The 19,437-nt window shown below is 46.1% G+C and overlaps 1 protein-coding gene across 3 annotated transcripts in view; it reads left to right on the top strand.

Moving 5' to 3' along the window:
* GJC1 (gap junction protein gamma 1) overlaps positions 1-19,437 on the top strand; it is an 84,821-nt gene that overhangs the window by 44,229 nt on the left and 21,155 nt on the right. The gene's annotated exons all lie outside the window — the stretch shown is intronic.

Below are 19,437 nucleotides of genomic sequence, written 5' to 3'. Positions count from 1 at the left end.
ATAAATGGCGCTATAACAATAAATAATAATAATAATGTGTTAATTCATAGTTTTGATGCCTTCAGTGTGAATGTACAATTTTCATAGTCATGAAAAACAGAAAAATCATTAAATGAGAAGGTGTCCAAACTTTTCGTCTGTACTGTATCTCGTGTTGGAGCCATAATTCATGTCAGTCTACTTGGTGCAACAGCTCTCCAGGGTGTGATCACTCCTTTTTAGATGCAGACTAATGAGCAGATCTAATTTGATGCATGTGTTAGTTTTGGGAATGAAAATTTACAGGGTGATTACATAATTTTTTTCTCAGAATTGAGTGATTCCATAATTTTTCACCTATGCTTGGTTAAAAAAAGTAACCATTACTGACTACCACATTTTTTGTTCCTGATTTCTTTTAGTGTTTCTTAAAGCCAGAAAATTGCCATTTGAATATACTTTAGTTTTGTGCCATGTCTGTGATCTGCTTTTTTTCTACAAAATTAAACAACTGAATGAACATGCTCCAAGGCCTGTGATTCCATAATTTTTGCCAGGGGTTGTACATGGCTCACATTTAAGAGATACATTTACTGTAGTAAAATACTAACATTAGGCTTTTAATCACCATTATGATACAATAATCAATCTATTTAGATAGAACATAAAATATATTTATGAAAATACAACTTTAAAACACAATCAACTTTAATAAATTATAACTATGCATTACACTATGAAGTAAGTGGGGGAAAAAAATAGTTTTCAACAAAACCGTACTGAATAACATTTACCGTATTTTTCGGACCATAAGACGCACTTTTTTTCCTCCAAATTTGGGAGGAAAGTGTGGGTGCGTCTTATGGTCCGGATGTAACATGTGGGGAGGGGGCAGCGGCGAGTGGGATCCACTGTGATCCCACTCACAGGAGGCAGAAAAATGTCCCCACTGCCTGGCTGCAGCACTGGGGAAACCACATGGTCCCGATGATTAAAGTGCAGTGAATATTCATTAGCCGCTTCCCCGCCCACCTGTCAGCACTGAGCAGTGAGCTGGGAGCAGCCATTGAATAGTCCTTCACTTAAACAGGGACACACACAGTCTCCCCAGCGCTGGATTCCTGCAGCAGCTGGGGGGATCTGTGTGTCCGGGTGAGGAGGAGGCAGCAGCAGGGGCCAGGGGAGACAAGATTACCACATACCTGCCTGGCTGTGCTGGATGCTGCGGCATAAGGACCTGTGTGATGTCATGAAGTGGGCGGGGTGGAGCATTACATGACAGCACCTGTGCTGTGGAGAGGCAACAAGAGGGAGTGCTCTGTGGTGTCATGGGATGCTCAAGCTTTTTACCTCACCACAGTGGCTGGCTGGCTGCCACAATTAAAAGGTTAGTCACTGCAACACACAATAAAGCACTCTGCCACTCCTGGGCGTCTTATAGTCTGAAAAATATGGTATGTAGTCTATGAAGTACTGAGAAATAGTATCGCCTCCATCAGATCCACCTTAATAGATTACCTCAAATCTGATCTTATTATTTCAAGGCTGGAGAACAACCTCTCTACACTAACTTGGGTTGCACAGGTAACCAAATGGGCAACATCTCTATCAGTTTCAGGGTATAAAGGAATTGTCCTCATGCACAGTCAGTTTTGATGAACGGTTGAACTCTTCTACTTCTTTGAGAGCAAACTTTTGCTGAAATATGGTCAATCTGTTTGCTATGAGAATGGAATCTTTTTCCCTGTGACAATCCTTTCCCTGCTCATTGTCATCCAAATACTTTTCAAAATTAAGCTCCTCATCTGATGAGGCTGAAGATGTGGTAGCAGTAGCATTGGCAGTACCCATGTCCTCTTGCTCTTAGCAGTCCTGTAGCCCACTCATCTTAAATGCTACTTCAGTCAGAGCTTCTTTTTTTTAGTAAGCTGTTAGGCTGCTTTCACACATCAGTTTTTTGCCGTCAGTCACAATCCGGCGAATTTTGAAAAAAAAACATCCGGTAAAAGTCGCCGCCGGATCCGTTTTTTCTCATAGACTTGTATTTGCGACGGATGGCCTCACGTTTCATCCGTTTTTTCCCGGATCCGTCAAAAATTGTTGCCGAGAAAACGGACATAGTAACGTTTTTTGTGTCCATCGAAAAAACGGACAGCGACAGATCCGTCGCCGTCCGTCATTTGCTAGAATGGAACCCTATGGCGCCGAATCTGTCAAATGACGGATTCAGCAACGGATTCCGTTTTTTTTAACTGAGCATGCTCCGATTTTTTTTTTTTTTTTTTTAGGATCCAATTAGCTGGATCAGCTAGTCGGATCCGTCTAAAAAAACTGATCAGTCGCATCAGGTTTTCACAATCTGCGACTGATCCGTTTTTTCCAACATTCGACAGATTGTGACTGATGGCAAAAAAAGTGATGTGTGAAAGCAGCCTTAATCATCCAGCAATATACAATGACTTGAGTCCATGTAAACAGCTACCAGAAGAATTTTATTTTCTAATAGCAGTGTCTCTCTCAATTTCATTTAAGCAGCAATGCCATCTGCAATTAAACCTCCTCTTTGGGACAAACAAAACAGCAAGTTCTTCCACTCCTTTATGAACATGCCAGGAGTTAGATACTCAGCTTCTAAATTTTTAGTCACTGTAAATGGATGATGAAGCAATTCCTTCAATTCAGCCACCTGTGTCCATTGACCTTGATTTAGTGTTGCTTGAGCGTTGGCCATGTCTACAAGAAAGGGTTTCAGCTCATGCAATCGCTGAATCATTAAATAGGTGCTGCCCCACTGATTGGCTTTATCCACAACTGCACTTTTTCCAGCACATCTGTTCAAGATGGAATCAATTGTACAGGTTCTGGCAGCAATAAAACATTTCCTCACTTTGCTAATCAGAGATCCAGCATGTCCCACTTGCAGACTATATCTTTTTGCCAGCTGCAGCATGTGCACAACACAGCACATGTGATGAATATGAGAAAGCTTTAAAGCAGCTTCAACTAGATCATCTAATTTTCTTCTAGCTGCTGTTCACCTTCATTATTCTCATTCATCAATTGAATTATACTTATCATGTTTGAAGCATTTTCAGTTACAATAGCAAGAACCTGTTCTCTTTTTTTAGTTCATAATCTTGCAGAACTTTTTCCACTAAGGCCTGGAGAAACTGGCTGGTGTGGTGAGCTTTAGTATCTTTTACTGGCAGTGTCTTGGTAACAATTTTCTTGTCACAATCAAATTGAATGTTGATAGCAAAATAGTTCACTCTGTGACGCGTGCAGGCATCCATTTTAAGAAATATAGAGTCTCTTTAGAGTCTTTTTAAGATCCTTTTGGTTAAGGGCTTCTTCAATCACTAATTTTCTAATACTTTCTCTTTCCAGAGAAACAGAAAGTTTGCTGGCCATTTCTCCATTAAGAGTTGTAAAAGCTGGTTGTGCAAATAATTATATGGTACACCATCTTTCACAACAAGCTCTATGAGCTGTCTTTTAAACATAGCTGCTGTCATTGCTACAGTAACTTTGTCACTTACGAAATATCTTGTAACTGATGTTTGAGACGCTCTTCCTCCTCCTTTGCATGGCGGGAAGTGCTGGGCACTGGTTTCTTGGTGTAGCTGTGATCTTTCTTAGTCACAGCTTTGAAAACTTCTGGATGTAAGCATTGTAAATGTCTTTTTAGATTGAAAGCTCTGTCATACAGTGACACACATTTTTTTCATCTTGAGTCAATGTGAAATGCTCAAATACAGCAGACTTCATAGGAAGCTTCTTAGGCATTTTGTAATCATATAAATTCACTCTCAAAATGATTTTGTCCTATAAAAAATAAAACAATTGATGCAATGAATAAGGATTAGTGATGAGCGAATATACTCGTTGCTCGAGATTTCTTGAGCATGCTCGGGGGTCCTCCGAGTATTTTTTAGTGCTCGGAGATTTAGTTTTTATTGCCGCAGCTGAATGATTTACATCTGCTAACCAGCAAAAGTACATGTGGGGGTTGCCTGGTTGCTAGGGAATCTCCACATGTACTTATGCTGGCTAACAGATATAAATCATTCAGCTGCGGCAAGAAAAACTAAATCTCCGAGCACTAAAAAATACTCTGAGGACCCTTGAGCATGCTCGAGAAATCTCGAGTAACGAGTATATTCGCTCACCACTAATAAGGATTAAATTCCGAAATATGTATGCTAGATTTGCACATTTTTTCTGCCCATGTACACTTGTGCAACTTTTTAATTCTTCAATAAAGACTTCTGAATCGTATTCAACACACTGGATGTTTTTCTGTTTTCTATAAAAAAATAAGGTATATTGTAATTCCTGCAAGAATAGGGAACCATGTATAATTTTGGATAGAAATTAAACACATTTTGCATAAATCAAAATAAAAAGTTTGTAATATATGTTATTAGATGGCTTTACTCTGAACTTTCTGAATCTCAGGCATTTCTCAGGGTACAGCTCATTAAATGTTTCACATCATGATGCTTCACAGTCTACTGTATGAAGAGGGGAGGAGAGAGGGAGCAAGTTTGAGCTGAATCATACCGTAGAAACTGAAACTGCTAGCAGCGCTAATAAGGTGAAGAGCATCGGATCAACTAACTTCTCCAAACATGAGCTCAGAGGAAAAGCAAGCTAAAACATGAAGCATACAGAGAAAACATACACTGGACTATTGATTTAGGCACAGTTTATTGAAAGTTTAGATATGCTTTAAGAAGTACTTGCCTTAATCCTGTTTTTCTGTTCACGCTAGCAGATCTTGAGATGAGTGCAGGCCTGCGGGCATTCCTTAGGCTACTTTCACACTAGCGTCGGACGACGCACGACGAATTGCGACGTACCGACGCTAGCAGTGAATGCGCCGCACAACGGGGGCAGCGGATGCTGTTTTTCAACGCATCCGCTGCCCCATTGTGAGGTGCGGGGAGGCGGGGGCGGAGTTCGGGAACGACGCACCAAAAAACGTTACAAGCAACGTTTTTTGGTGGCGACGGTCCAACGCAACACGACGCAACTGTCGCACAACAGTTGCGACGTGTGGCAATGCGTCGCACTGCGTCGCTAATGCAAGTCAATGGAGAAAAAACGCATCCTGCAAGCACTTTTGCAGGATGCGTTATTTCTACAAAACGACATATAGCGACATGCAGTGCACGACGCTAGTGTGAAAGTAGCCTTATCAGTGCCTTTTTGCTCTGATGTGTAGAGGAGGAGCTTTACTACTGAGCATGTATATAAATTGCAGCACAGATTCATTGCAACTAAAAGCTGAGATCATTAGATCAGGAATACAGTAGAACAAACATTTATAGGACATTTCATAACTTTCCCAAATTCTTATGAAACAATATTCAGCACATGATGCATTTAAATATAATGCCAATTTTATTATATATTTTAAGAGTGTCCATTTTATACCAACTCCACCAAAATGGACACCAACTCTACGACTGACTCTGCAGCACTGGATACAATTCATATAGTGCCCAGAAATAGTGTTACTCCTCATGTACTACCCACATGACAGTTTATTCTGAAAAGACATCTGATATAATAGGTACACCTTCATTCAATTCCATTTTTAGTATGAATTTACTTTATTAGTATTGTGTTGTATACTTTATTAATGCTTGATTTGTATGTACAATAGGCATGAGTACATCCTCTAGTGGAGAGCAATGAAGAGGAGCCCATCTTACACTCTGTACAGTGTAGATGGTGGTAATTAGGGTTGAGCGAAACGGATCGAACAATTTCAAAAGTCGCCGACTTTTGGCAAAGTTGGGTTTCGTGAAACCCGACCCGATCCCAGCGTGGGATCGGCCATGCTGTCGGCGATCTTCGCGCCAAAGTCGCGTTTCGTATGACGCTTTCAGCGCCATTTCTCAGCCAATGAAGGTGGACGCAGAGTGTGGGCAGCGTGATGACATAGGTCTCGGTCCCCACCATCTTAGAGAAGGGCATGACAGTGATTGGCTTGCTTTCTGCGGCGTCACAGGGGCTATAAAGGGGCGTGCACGCCGACCGCCATCTTACTGCTGCCGATCCGAGCATAGGGAGAGGTTGCTGCAGCTTCGTCAGAAGCAGGGATATTGTTAGGGAGGAAAGGTTAACCCCCAAACCGCTTGTGCTGTAGCGATTTCCACTGTCCAACACCACCTTTTCTTTGCAGGGACAGTGGAGGCTAGATTTCTGTGCATCAGCTCTGTAGCTTATAAGGCTCCCTGATAGCTGCATTGCTGTGTGTACGCCGCTGTGCAAACCAACTGCTTTTTTCAAAGCAAAAATCCTGTTGCTTCTTTCTGCACAGTTCTCTTGTTTCTTTGTCCTCACTCTTGTGTGCAGCAGTCCTTTTTATTGCTGCCATACTTGTCCTTTGATCATTGTAGGGAGATTCTACTACAGCCCTTGTATTTTTTGATATATCTGCCAGCCACTTTCTGCCAATCAAACTGTGTAGTGTAATACAGTGGGCCTGATTTTTTTCCTGCATTCTCCCACACATAAAAAGGGAGATTTATATTGCCACTGAGTGCATCTGCGTCAGTCCTGTTTGTGGCATATTTGCCAGCCACTTTCTGCCACTCAAACTGTGTAGTGTAATACAGTGGGCCTGATTTTTTTTCTGCTGTCTCCCACACATAAAAAGGGAGATTTATATTGCCACTGAGTGCATCTGCGTCAGTCCTGTTTGTGGCATATCTGCCAGCCACTTTCTGCCACTCAAACTGTGTAGTGTAATACAGTGGGCCTGATTTCTTTCTGCATTCTCCCACACATAAAAAAGGAGATTTATATTGCCACTGAGTGCATCTGCGTCAGTCCTGTTTGTGGCATATCTGCCAGCCACTTTCTGCCACTCAAACCGTGTAGTGTAATACAGTGGGCCTGATTTTTTCCTGCATTCTCCCACACATAAAAAGGGAGATTTATATTGCCACTGAGTGCATCTGCGTCAGTCCTGTTTGGCGTATATCTGTCAGTCACTTTCTGCCACTTACACTGTGTAGTGTAATACAGTGGGCCTGAATTTTGCAGCAGTCCCCCACACATATAGAAAGGGAGATTTAAATTCACAACAAGTTTACATACACCTTCTACCTTGTTTTACAGTACCATATAACGGTTGTTAGTTTGGTTACATTTTCCTAAGAATGAGGAAGTCTGGTGGAAGAAGTCGTGGCCGTGGGCGGTCATTGCCAGCTGGTAATGATAGTGGTGGTGGAGCATCTGGTGGTAGTGGGAAAAGCAAAATAGCACCTAAGGCTTGAGTTGTTGAGCCAGCGTCATCGTCTGGCTACACAAGGCCTCGAAGGCTCCCTTTTCTGGGAGTAGGAAAACCGTTTTTAAAGCCGGAGCAGCAGGAAAAAGTTTTGGCTTTCCTTGCTGACTCTTTCGCCTCCTCTTCCGAAAGTTCCAAATTTTAAAGCAGCGAGTCGTCAGTGGATGCTCACGGTCAGGAACAAGTCGCTTCCTTGTGTCCTTCACCCAAAGCAAAAGTGAAGGATGCGGCAGGCGACACTACAGTTTACTCCATGGAGCTCTTTACACATACCGTGCCAGGGTTAGAAAGAGAAATAGTTCACAGTCCATTACAAGATGAATCGGACATGGAGTGCACAGATGCACAGCCACAGCTAGATTATTATGCTGTTCCATTGACTCAGATCACAACATTGCCCTCGCAGTGTACTTAGCCAGAATCTGACCCTGATGAGACTATGGTGCCCCGTCCCGAACGCTATAGCACCTTACACGGTGACACAGAGGAAGGTGCACAGGACATTGAAGAGGAGGTGATAGATGACCCAGTTGTTGACCCCGATTGGCAGCCATTGGGGGAACAGGGTGCCGCTGGCAGTAGCTCTGAAGCGGAGGAGGATGAGCCGCAGCAGGCATCAACATCGCAACAGCTTTCATCTGGCAGGCCCGCATCAGGCCCAAAACGTGTGTCAAAAACCACAACAGTTGTAGGACAGCGTTGCAATCCGGTGACAGTAGCACGGCGTGCAAAGCCTGAAAAGGTATTCCATAGTAGGACGAGTGCAGTGTGGCAATTTTTTACCAAGATCCGAATGATCAGTCCAAAGTTATATGTAAGATATGCTCCAAGACCTTTAGCAGAGGGAAGAATCTACAAAGTTTAAATACAACGTGCATGCGTAGACATCTAACCAGCAGGCACTTGGAAGCATGGACTAACTACCAAACTTCCCGTACCGTTGATGCACCTGCTCAAATTGAAGTTAGTCAGCAACGCAACATTTCTTCCCTCACTGGAAGCCCACCGGTTATGACACCACCAGTAACAAATGTGGAGGTATTGTCGCAAGGCCAAAGCAGTCAGGGAATCACAAGGTTCTTGGTTGGAAACACTGTAGGTAGGCCCACATCAAGAATACCATCACCAAGCCTCTCTCAATCTGCCATGTCCACCACCACCCCCGCTAGTTCCACCATATGCAGCTCTCCAGTCCAGCTCAGCCTACAAGAGACTCTCGATAGGAAAAGAAAGTACTCTTCCTCTCATCCGCGTACACAGGGTTTGAACGGCTACATTGCTCGACTAATCTCGTTAGAGATGATGCCCTACCGGTTGGTTGAAAGCGAAGCTTTCAAAGCCCTGATGGCCTACGCAGTACCACGCTATGACCTACCCAGTCGACACTTCTTTGCGAGAAAAGCCATCCCAGCACTCCACCAACATGTCAAAGAACGCATTGTCCATGCACTGAGGCAATCGGTCAGTAGAAAGGCGCACCTCACAACTGATGCATGGACCAGTAGGCATGGCCAGGGACGTTACGTGTCCATCACGGCACACTGGGTTAATGTGGTGGATGCAGGGTCCACAGGGGACAGCCATAGTGGCACAATTCTGCCTAGCCCACGGTCTAGGAAACAGTTGGCTGTAGGCGTTTGCACCTCCTCCTCCAGAAGCGAAAGCTCGTCCACAGAGCTCAGTCGCACGAACACTCCATCTGCAGCTGCCAGTGTTGCACCCGTGGTGTCCCATTATGGAACAGCTAGTGGTAAGCGTCAGCAGGCTGTGCTGCAAATGAAATGTTTGGGCGACAACAGACACACCGCGGAAGTACTGGCCAAGTAGTTGCAGCAAGAAACTCAGTCATGGCTGGGCAGTCTACATCTTGAGGCAGGCAAGGTAGTCACTGATAACGGAAGGAATTTTATGGCTGCCATAGCCCTTTCCGAAATGAAACACATACCTTGCCTGGCTCACACCTTGAACCTTGAGATGCAGTGCTTCCTCAAGAATTACCCTGATTTACCAGCCCTGCTCCTGAAGGTGCGCAGACTATGCTCGCACATCCGCCGGTCGCCCGTCCACTCCAGCCGTATGCTTAACCATCAGCGATCGCTGAATCTTCCCCAGCACCGCCTAATAATAGACGTTGCAACAAGGTGGAACTCTACACTGCACATGCTTCAGAGGCTGTGCGAGCAGAGGCGTGCTGTCATGTATTTGTGGGAGGATACACATACACGGGCAGGCAGTTAGATGGCAGACATGGAGTTGTCTGGTGTGCAGTGGTCGAAGCTCCAAGACCTCTGTCAAGTCCTTCAGTGTTTTGAGGAATGCACACGGCTGGTCAGTGCGGACGACGCCATCATAAGCATGAGCATCCCACTAATGCGTCTGCTGATGTAAAGTTTGACGCACATCAAGGAGCAGGCGTCTGCGGCCGAGGAGGAGGGAAGCCTTGATGACAGTCAGCCATTGTCTGGTCAGGGAAGTCTCCGGGACGAGGTGGTGAATGAAGAGGAGGATGATGGGGCTGAATATTTATGGGAGGAGGATGCTTCTCAGGGGGCAATAGAAACTGGTGGCATTGTAAGGTCAGGTACAGGGTTTTTGCGGGCCACAAGTGAGGTAGATTTTCAAAAAAGTGCTCCTCAACCCAGCACAAGCAGTGAATTGACACCTGGAACTTTGGCCCACATGGCAGAGTATGCCTTGCGTATCCTAAAACGGGACCCCCGCATTATCAAAATGATGACCGATGACGATTACTAGTTGGCCTGCCTCCTGGATCCACGATACAAAGGCAAATTACAAAATATCATGCCACATGAGAACCATGAGCAAATATTAGCTACCAAACAAGCAACTCTTGTAGACCGTTTGGTTCAGGCATTCCCAGCACACAGCGGTGCTGATGGTTCTCACACGAGCTGTAGGGGGGCATCATGGCAGAGGTGCTAGAGGTGCACAAAGCCGAAGTGACATTGGACAGAGGGGATTTCTCACCAGGTTGTGGAGTGATTTCGCAATGACCGCAGACACGGCAGGTACTGCTGCATCGATTCAAAGTGACAGGAGACAGCATTTGTCCAGTATGGTTACCAACTATTTTTCCGTCATTATCGATGTTCTCCCTCACAGGTCATTTCCCTTTGATTACTGGGCATCTAAACTAGACACCTGGCCCGAATTGGCAGAATATGCATTACAGGAGCTCGCTTGCCCAGCTGCTAGTGTGCTCTCAGAAAGAGTCTTCAGTGCTGCTGGTTCAATACTGACCGAAAAAAGGACACGCCTGGCTCCCCGAAATGATGATCTAACTTTCATTAAAATGGACCAATCATGGATTTCGAATTATTTTGCCCCACCTTCCCCTGCTAACACGTAGCTTGCCAGAAAAATTTCTTGTTTTTGGCCTCCTCTTACTGACTGCTCCAATTCCGCCATTTGCAGGTGCCGAATGTCCACCATAGGCCATTTGTATACCTCCCTAAATGGGCTGACTCCCCCCACAGGGCCGTGGTCACAACGTGGCGCAAGCACCCGTGCGAGTGCCGTTTGCCTGGACAGGTGGGTGTGCCCACTCTTGGGCCACGGCACTGGCACAGGGTCCCTCATAGTACAATGAAGTGTCTCTGACGGTGGTGGTGCACAACCAACGTCAGACACACCGTCGTAATATGAGGGGCCCTAGGCCAGTACCGCCGCCCACGAGAGAGTGTTCCCCCCCCAGCTCGAACTGTGCTCTACCACTTGAAAAACTTACCTCTCCCTGCCCCACCACTGTGTAGTCTGTGCTGTTAAATCCTTAAATGGCACTACCATAACAAATTTGTTGCAATGATAGATGATAGTAAAAATATACAGGGGCCCTGGCCTCCATTTAGACCCCTTAATACTTTGCTCCAACTACCCCTGTCTGCAACTCTGCAGAGGAGCCCACCCCTGTACCTCGCTATGCCACCAGTTTATTTATGACCAATTCCTTGGCTGACATTTAGCCCACTTTAGTATTTTGGCCTACTAACTGTGTCAGCCACTTCTAACAGTTGACCTCCGCTGAACAAAGCTATGCCACCTCTGTACTCCTGTTACCAATTGTGAACTGCATGTAGCCTACTTATTTATTTGTGCCTAGTAACTGTGTCAGCCTCTCATAACAGTTGTCCTCCCACGCTGAAACAAGCTAGGCCGCCTGCTTAGTCCTGCTAGCAGTTTTGAACTGCATTTAGACACCTTTTTTTAGGTTAGGCCTCTGTCTGTCTGTCTGCTCCACACATTACAGCTGTCCCCCCCGAAACAAGCTAGGCCGCCTGGTTAGTCCTGCTAGCAGTTTAGAACTGCATGAAGCCACCGTTTTTTATTTTAGGCCTCTGTCTGTCTGTCTGTCGGCGCCACACATTACAACTGTCCCCCCCCCCCCCCCCCCCCCCGAAACAAGCTAGGCCGCCTGCTTAGTCCTGCTAGCAGTTTTAAACTGCATTTAGACACCTTTTTTTTAGGTTAGGCCTCTGTCTGCCTGTCTGCTCCACACATTACAACTGTCGTCCCCCCCCCCCGAAACAAGCTAGGCTGCCTGGTTAGTCCTGCTAGCAGTTTAGAACTGCAGGAAGCCACCGTTTTTTATTTTACGCCTCTGTCTGTCTGTCGGCGCTACACATTACAACTGTCCCCCCCCCTGAAACAAGCTAGGCTGCCTGGTTAGTCCTGCTAGCAGTTTTGAACTGGATTTAGACACCTTTTTTAGGTTAGGCCTCTGTCTGTCTGTCGGCGCCACACATTACAACTGTCCCCCCGCTGAAACAAGCTAGGCCGCCTGTGTACTCCTCTTACCAATGTAGAACAGCATTTAGCCTACTTATTTATTTTGCCCTAGTAACTGTGTCAGACTCTCACAACAGTTGTCCTCCACCGCTGAACCCAGCAAGGCCGCCTGTGTACTCCTCTTACTAATTGTGAACTACATATATCGTTCTTTTTTATTTTACGCCTACTCGGTGTGTCAGAGCCACTAATTACACATGTCCTCCGCTGAACCACGCTATGCCGACTGTGTACTCCTATTACAAATTTTTAACTGCAATTAGCCACCTTTTTTAATTGTAGGCCTACTCTGTCTGAGCCACTTATTACAGTTGTCCTCCGCTGAACAAAGCTATGCCGCCTGTATACTCCACTAACCAATTTTGAACTGCATTTTGCCTACTTTCTTATTTATGCCTACTAACTGTGTCTGCCTCCCATTACAGTTGTCCTCCACTCAACAAAGCTGAGCCTCAGTTTTCATCCGATGTCAGATATTAAACTGCATTTGGCCTACTTGTTTGGTTGGGCCTACTAACGGTGTCTGCCGCTCCTTGCTTGTCTCCTCCACTGAACAAAGCTTAGCTTCAATCTTCAGGCTTTCGGCCTATAGGAAATTTTAAACTGCATTTGGCCTACTTGTTTGGTTGGGCCCTAGTAACTGTGTCTACCGCTCCTTGCTTGTCTCCTCCACTGAACAAAGCTAAGCTTCAATCTTCAGGCTTTCGGCCTATAGGAAATTTTAAACGCATTTGGCCTACTTGTTTGGTTGGGCCTACTAACAGTGTCTGCCGCTGTTTGGTGTTCTCCTCCACTGAACAAAGCTGAGCTTCAATCTTCAGGCTTTCGGCCTATATCAGATATTAAACGGCATTTGGCCTACTAGTTTGGTTGGGCCCTACTAACGGTGTCTGCCGCTCCTTGCTTGTCTCCTCCACTGAACAAAGCTGAGCTTCAATCTTCAGGCTTTCGGCCTATAGGAAATTTTAAACTGCATTTGGCCTACTAGTTTGGTTGGGCCCTAGTAACGGCGTCTTCCGCTCCTTGCTTGTCTCCTCCACTGAACAAAGCTGAGCTTCAATCTTCAGGCTTTCGGCCTACATAACACATGAAACTGCATTTGGCCTACTAGTTTGGTTGGGCCCTAGTAACAGTGTCTGCCGCTCCTTGCTTTTCTCCTCCACTGAACAAAGCTGAGCTTCAATTTTCAGGCTTTCGGCCTACATCAGATATTAAACTGCATTTGGCCTACTAGTTTGGTTGGGCCCTAGTAACGGTGTCTGCCGCTCCTTGCTTGTCTCCTCCACTAAATATAGCTGAGCTTCAATTTTCAGGCTTTCGGCCTATATCAGATATTAACCTGCATTTGGCCTACTTGTTTGGTTGGGCCTACTAACGGTGTCTGCCGCTGCTTGGTGTTCTCCTCCAATGAACAAAGCAGTGCCGCCTGTTTACTCCTGTTACCAATTTTGAACTGCATTTAGCCTACTTTATTCTTTGGGACTATATCTGTGTTTCCTCCTCATCCTGCCCATTGCCCAGCCACTGCTAGATGAGTCTGCTGGTACATTGACCCAGACCACTACATTCCCCTTGCACTCTATACAGCCAGAATCTGACCCTGCTGAAAGTCAGGTTTCTCTTCCCGCATACTATACCACCTTACACGGGGACAAAGAGGAAGGTGCAGATGCAAGTGCAGGTTCCTTCATCAGGTAAGGGAGCATACTCGTTGGCGACGTCACTGGCACAGGGCCCCTCATAGTACGCAAAAGTGTCTCTGCAGGTGAGAGGCGCCCCCGCCGTCAAACACACCGCCGTACTTTGAGGGGCCCTGTGCCAGTGCCAATGCGAACAAGTGGACCCCCCCTGCTTGCTCGGGATCACAGCACTTGCAAAGTTTTAATACTTACCTCTCCCGGCTCCACCGCCGTGACGTAGTCCGTGTTTCCTGGGCCCACAAAAAACTTGAGCCAGCCCTACCCCCCTCCCCACAACTTTAGCCAAATGACCCCCAATTTTCAATGCCCAACTATTATTATAAGGTAAATTAAGATTCACAAGCTTAAGTAACAAGAATTGATGTTTTTGACATTAAAATGGGCACTGTTGGTGTTTTCCTGTCCTCCACTCACTGCCGACTTTGATTCCCCATTGACTTACATTGGGTTTCGTGTTTCGGTCGATCCCCGACTTTTCGCGATAATCGGCTGATTTCACTCGACCCGACTTTTGACAAAGTCGGGTTTCGCGAAACCCGACTCGATCCTAAAAAAGTAAAAGTCGCTCAACCCTAGTGGTAATAATGTTAGTGCACACTCCCAGCACTTGCAGTTAATGCACCCAATTCGTGTCAGTACAAAATCATAAATGTTACCCCCTGATGGAAACTTGCTTTGCTGTACAACATCACAGGTATAATAAATTATTTCTGCTGGGTGGTCCTCCTTCAAGCAAAATGGTTGGAATATACTATTTGCAACCCAGAAATCAGTTATTTTATTCTCCTGGGTGCCAAACCATTAGAACTTGGTATACACAGAGTGATCGCTGGAGATAAATTGCTCTAATATAATATATCTTCAAATTATTTTCATTATATCCTATGTAGTGAAGAAGCAGCCATCATGTAAAAAAATGAACAAAAATCTAAAAGAAATTGCTAGCTGATCGGTTTGGAAGAGATTTTCAAGCTACTTGCTACATTTCTATGGACAGCAATATTACAGCAATTTTTGGTAGTGAGATATAAAGTCAAGGTGTAGTATCTTAATATATACTTACCTTGTAATGTCTTCACATCCTGTTCCATCCAGATGTGTCCAGATCCCAGAATTCAGAAGTGATGGGTGTCTCTTGCGCGGTACCACCAGCAGAACACGCACACTATACGCCGTACGCTGCACACGCACACTGTATATGCTGTACACACACACACACGCCGTATGCAGCCTCTTGCGCGGTACAACCAGCGGAACACCTTCGCGAACACGCCGCCCCCGGGATCAGCCGAATGATTCACTGACCACCACCATCTTTGTACAGGAGGAGCGCATGCACAATTTTAACGTGTCTACAGGCAGAGGAAGCCGGTCACATTAAAGGGGTTTTCCCATGAACGAAAGTTCATTTTAAAAATTGCCTGTGCCAGGGGAAGAAGCAAAAGACAATACTGATTTTTGTTCATTCTGCCTCCCAAAAATCGGAAAGCGATCTAGAAAGTGATCAAAAAATGTCATGTGCCTAAAAATAATACCAATAAAAACATCTACTTGTCCCGCAAAAAAACAAGCTCTCACAAGACTCTGTGGGCCAAAATATGGAAAAATTTTAGCTCTAAAATATGGTGATGCAAAAACTATTTTTTGCAATAAAAAGCGTATTTTAGTGCGTGACAGCAGCCAAACCTAAAAACCCGATATAAGTGTGGTATCGCAGTAATCACACTTATACCGCACAAGGAACAGCGGAAAAAAATAACTAAAAGCAATTTTTCACCTGCTGTCGATTTTATTTCATTCTGCCTCCCAAAGATCACAGTAAAGCTTGGCGCACATTTATTTTGCGCTCTTCGCTGAGTGCTTGTACTGGGGTTTTTGTGTAAATCTATGAAATACGTGATTCTGGCTAAGGATTCCCTATAATGAGACAGATGGAGGCACTGTGGACGCCATAGGACCTGTGATCTGGCAGTGTCCGTCTTTTTAGGATTGTTGAAAAGTTTGGTACTTCTGAAAAGATGGACACCGCTGAACAGAGGCCAGACACAGTTCAGAGTAACTCTGCTGCCTCATTATAGTGAATGGATCTCTTGGGGGTTTCATCTGAATCACGTCACTCAGAGATTTAGATGGAAACCCATAAGTGCTCAGCGGAGAGCGCCAGATAAAGGTGATCACTTATCCGTTATGTAAAATGTTCCCATTAAAAGCTTCCAAGTCAATCCACAAAGAAGCAAGCCCTCGTTCAGATCTGTTAACAGAAATATAGGGGGCTTCCAAGTTGCTGGTAGTGCAAAGGCTCTGGAAAAGCGAAAGGGCTCCATAATCCTCCAAAAGAAATTCAGCAAATTCTGTGCTCCCAAATCCAAATGCCCCCTCCCATCTGAGCCCCACAGAGTACCTAAACCACATATAGCATCCACATGTTTGGCATTTCTGAAGCGAAGAGAGCCTGCATAACTTACGAGTGCATGTCTCCAGAAGCATGGGCTGGGCATAACGTACTGGTCACTACAACGGCAGTTTGTAATTTTCACTCAGCAACATCCACTGCTGCCTGTTTCTGGAAAACACCCATGGAGTCAAAATTGTCACTATACCTGTGGATAAATTCCTAAAGGGGTATAATTTCCAAAATGGGATCACTTGAGGGGGGATTTTGCTCTTCTAGCAATTAGGGGCCCTGTATAAGAAGTCTGCAATATGTTGTAGGAAAATGTGCACTGCAGGAGGCAAATAGCGCTCTGTTCCTCTCAAGTCCCTATGGCTAAGTAGTACTGTACAGCCACATATAGGGTATTGCCACGTTCAGTAGAAATTGTGGGGCAAATTATGGTGCAATTTTTACCCACTTCTTGGGTGAAAATGTAAAATCTGGGGCTAAAACAAAATTTTGGTGGTGAAAATGTAGTTATTTTTTCTTCACTGCCCAATGGTATAAAATTCTGTGACACACCTGTGGCGTCAATATGATCACTACACCCCTAGATGAATTCATTCAGGAGTGTAGTCTGTAAAATTAGTTCACATATAGGGGGGTTCTGATGTTCTGGCACCTCAGGGGCTCTGCCAATGTGACATTGCACCCTCAAACCATTCCAGCAAAATCTGAACTCCAATATGACGCCTCTTCCCTTCTGAGCTTTGCACTGTACCTCAAAAGTAGTATTCCCCCACATATGGGGTATCAGCATTCTCAGGAGGAATTGCACAACAAATTGTATGGTGCAATTTCTCCTGTTACCATGATGAAAATGGAATATTTTAGGATAAAAACATATTTGTGGGGAAAATTAATTTTTTTATTTTTATGGCTCAACATTATAAACTTCTGTGAAGCACCTGAGGGTTAAATGTGCTCACCACACATCTAGATCAGTTCCCTGAGCTGTCTAATTTCCAAAGTGGTGTCACTTGTGGGTGATTTTCACTGTTTAGGCACATCAGAGGCTCTCCAAACGCGACATGGCATCCGCCAATTGTTCCAGCAAATTTTGCATTCAGAAAGTCAAATGGCGCTCCTTCCCTTCCGAGCTCTGCTGTGCACTCAAACAGTGGTTTTCTCCCTCATATAGGGTATCGGCAGTGGCATATCCAGGGGGGGACAGCCGGGGCATGTGCCCCGGGCGCAGCCGACAGGGGGGCGCCAGCGGGCCGCCTGATGATGCGGCGGTCCAAGGAGGCTCCTCGTCAGCATTCTGCCGCCCCCACACTGAGATTATAGTCCCGTTCTCTGAGCCGGCTGTCAAATGCTGCGCGTGGAATCCCAAGTGTCAGCAGCGTAACTACCGCGGTCGCAGGTGGGACTGCACTTGTCCCGAAGCAGAGCCCCTCCACCGCAGAGAGCCGCACACCACAACTATGGCTGCTGCTGCTCTGTGCGCACAGGACCTAGGATGAGGTCACAGGAGGGGAGGAGTCAGAGTCACATGATCGGGACGGGAGGACCTCTGTGTAGTGCAGGACTCTGCTGGTTTTCATGGTGCTGGACGAAGGTAAGGTTTTGTGTGGGGTCAGGAGTGGTTTGTGTGGATGTAGCAGAGCCGTGTGTGTGCAAGGTGTATGGAGCGGAGCCGTTTGTGTACGGAGCGGAGCCGTGTGTACGAGGTGTACAGAGCGGAGCCGTGTGTGCAAGGTGTATGGAGCGGAGCTAGGTGTGTACGAGGTGTACAGAGCGGAGCCGTGTGTGCAAGGTGTATGGAGCGGAGCTGGGTGTGTACGAGGTGTACAGAGCGGAGCCGTGTGTGCAAGGTGTATGGAGCGGAGCTGGGTGTGTACGAGGTGTGCGGAGCAGTAGCCGTGTGTGCAAGGTGTATGGAGCGGAGCTGGGTGTGTACGAGGTGTACAGAGCGGAGCCGTGTGTGCAAGGTGTATGGAGCGAAGCTGGGTGTGTACGAGGTGTGCGGAGTGGAAGCCGTGTGTGCAAGGTGTATGGAGCGGAGCTGGGTGTGTACGAGGTGTACGGAGCGGAGCCATGTGTGCAAGGTGTACGGAGCTCAGCCGCGTGTGTAGGAGTAACTAGGTGTGGCCATTATACTGTACGCAATATGTGTGTGTGTGTTTGTGCATGCATGCGTAGCGCTGCGGGTGTATGTGCAGAGAGGTAAATGGTTTTGTGTGAGTGTGTACGGGGAGGAGAGGCGAGGGCAATGATTGGGCTGATGGGGAGAGTGCAATAATTGGGATGGAGGGAGAGGAGGAAATGATGGATGTGGTGGAATGGACAATGATGGAGGTGGAATAGGCAATGATGGGGGGAGGAAATGATGGAGGTGGTGGAATGGGCAATGATGGAGGTGGAAATTGGAATGGTCGATGGTGGTGGGGGGAGAATGCAATGATGGTGGGGAGGAGGAAATCATGGAGGTGGTGGAAAGGGCAATAATGAGGGGGGGAAGAAATTATGGACGTGGTAGAATGGACAAGGATGGTGGTGGTGGAAAGCACACTGATGATATTGGAGGGGGAGAAAATGATGGAGGTGGTGGAATGGGCAAGTATGGTGATGGCGGCGGAAAGGACAATGATGATCGTGGTGGAAAGGGCAATGATGGGGATGGTGGGGGAAGAGAAAATGATGGATATGGTGGAAAAGACAAAGGAGGAAATGATTGAGGTGGTGGAATGGGAAATTATGGGGTGGTGGGGGAGAAAGCAATGATAGTGGTGGTGGAGAAGGCGAAGATGGAGGTGGTGAAGAGAGCAATGATGGGGTGGGGTAGAGGAAAATAATAGGCATATATGAGGAAACAGTACAGGAGAATGGGGGCATGTATGGGCAATGGGGGGCATGTATGAGGAAACAGTACGGGGGGATGGGTGCAGACAGTATGGGGAGCGAATGGGGGAATGTATGCGGGCACAGTATGAGTAGCGATGTGAAAAATGCATGTTTACAGAGTACGGGGAGTGAGGGTGATGGGATGTGTGCAGACACAATGGGGAGTCAGGTGTGCAGGCAGTATAGAAAGTGAGGGGGTAAATATATGAGGAGACAGTATGGTGAACAGGAGGGATGTGAGAGGAGACAGTATGAGGAGGGAGGGGAATAGTGTGAGGAGACAGTATGGGGGGAGAAAAGTGATTGGGCATAGAATAGAAACTGAGTAGTGGGGGCGTAGCATGGAGGGACAGTGTAAGGGCACAGCC

This window comes from Ranitomeya variabilis, chromosome 4 (assembly GCF_051348905.1).
Source record: "Ranitomeya variabilis isolate aRanVar5 chromosome 4, aRanVar5.hap1, whole genome shotgun sequence".
Classification (NCBI taxonomy): Eukaryota; Metazoa; Chordata; class Amphibia; order Anura; family Dendrobatidae; genus Ranitomeya; species Ranitomeya variabilis.
The sequence above is the reverse complement of the archived record's forward strand: the minus strand, read 5'-3'. Positions and strand labels throughout refer to the sequence as shown.